Source organism: Austrofundulus limnaeus, unplaced genomic scaffold, assembly GCF_001266775.1.
Source record: "Austrofundulus limnaeus strain Quisiro unplaced genomic scaffold, Austrofundulus_limnaeus-1.0 Scaffold800, whole genome shotgun sequence".
NCBI classification, from domain to species: Eukaryota; Metazoa; Chordata; class Actinopteri; order Cyprinodontiformes; family Rivulidae; genus Austrofundulus; species Austrofundulus limnaeus.
Window position 1 is genome coordinate 34,752 of NW_013953202.1, and position 1,338 is coordinate 36,089.

Below are 1,338 nucleotides of genomic sequence, written 5' to 3' on the forward strand. Positions count from 1 at the left end.
ATATGTAGACGCAGGAGGAAGTTGCAAATATGTAAAATAAACCATTTTCATTGTATTTGTTGATTATACATGTTAAGACAAATAGATGGATTTTCATACAGAAAAAAATACTTTAAACTACTTTTGAAAATGTTTAAAACTTTAAACCAAGTCAATTTGACCCAAAGCGTAACACAAGTATAAATTCCTTTATGGGGACATGATGATGTCAGTCAGCAGGTGGCAAAATAGAGGCGGTTCAGTTTGTTTGTTAAAGGACTGAAAGTTTCTAACCAGAGCAGGGTGCTCTGTGAGGAAGGAACATCCAACACCAGAACCAGAACACAACACAATGATCAGTTTCTTCATCATAAGTTTGTTTTTCTTCTCAGGTAAAACTAAACGTGTGGGCAGCACATTTCATTTCTTTTTTTTAGATGTTTCTGTAATGAAAGTTATTCTGAAGCAGTTTGGTTATTTGTCGAACTTCCTCTGATGTTTAATGTTGTCCGGTCTGCAGCTTCCTCTGACCAAGTTTTCCAGACTCCGGAGCACATAGTGAAATCTCCTGGACAAAGTGCCATGATAAACTGCTCACACAACATCCCAGCTTTTGACCGCATCCTCTGGTACAAACAAACCAGAGGTGGACCGCTGCAGTTTCTGGGGTACACATATACCAACATGCAGAACCCTGAACCTGGGCTGGACGTGAAGCTGTCTGGGAACGCAGATAAAAACCAGGTCTGCACGTTAACAATTGCAGTTGTGAACACAAACAGCAGTGCGATGTACTTCTGTGCTGCTAGAACCACAATGCTTTATCTCACTACTCTACATTTACAAAAACCTCACCATGTTTCCTCTTTTCATCACAGAGCCTCAAATCTGCATCAACACCATCTTTAAGGAGTTTTTCTCCTTTAAGGGGGAGGATATTTTGTGAGRCACCTTTTGTCAAATGTTCACCATATCTTTGTTGAATCAGAATCTTTGTCTTGTGTCTGAAAACACAACTCCACGTTACGTTTCTACTCYATTCTGTGTGGATTTAAGGTCCATCAGTCAGTGCTTCTTTTTAAAGGAAAAGTTGTAGATTCAAACATTTGTAATTTAGGATTTGGAGCTTTTTATTTGTCACATTTTACAAAATAAAAAGAGTAATTGATGAGTATTTTGTTTTTTTCTTCACATAACTTTATGGGAGAATGTTTCCAACCTGCAGTCAGATGGAGTTATGTATGTGGTGTCGTTTGTAAAGTTACACAGTTAAAGATTACCACCAATATTTTTGTTTTATTTAACCTTTTATAAGAAAAAAAACAGATTTATTTTTCAAAGTCAGTTTTTCACCATATG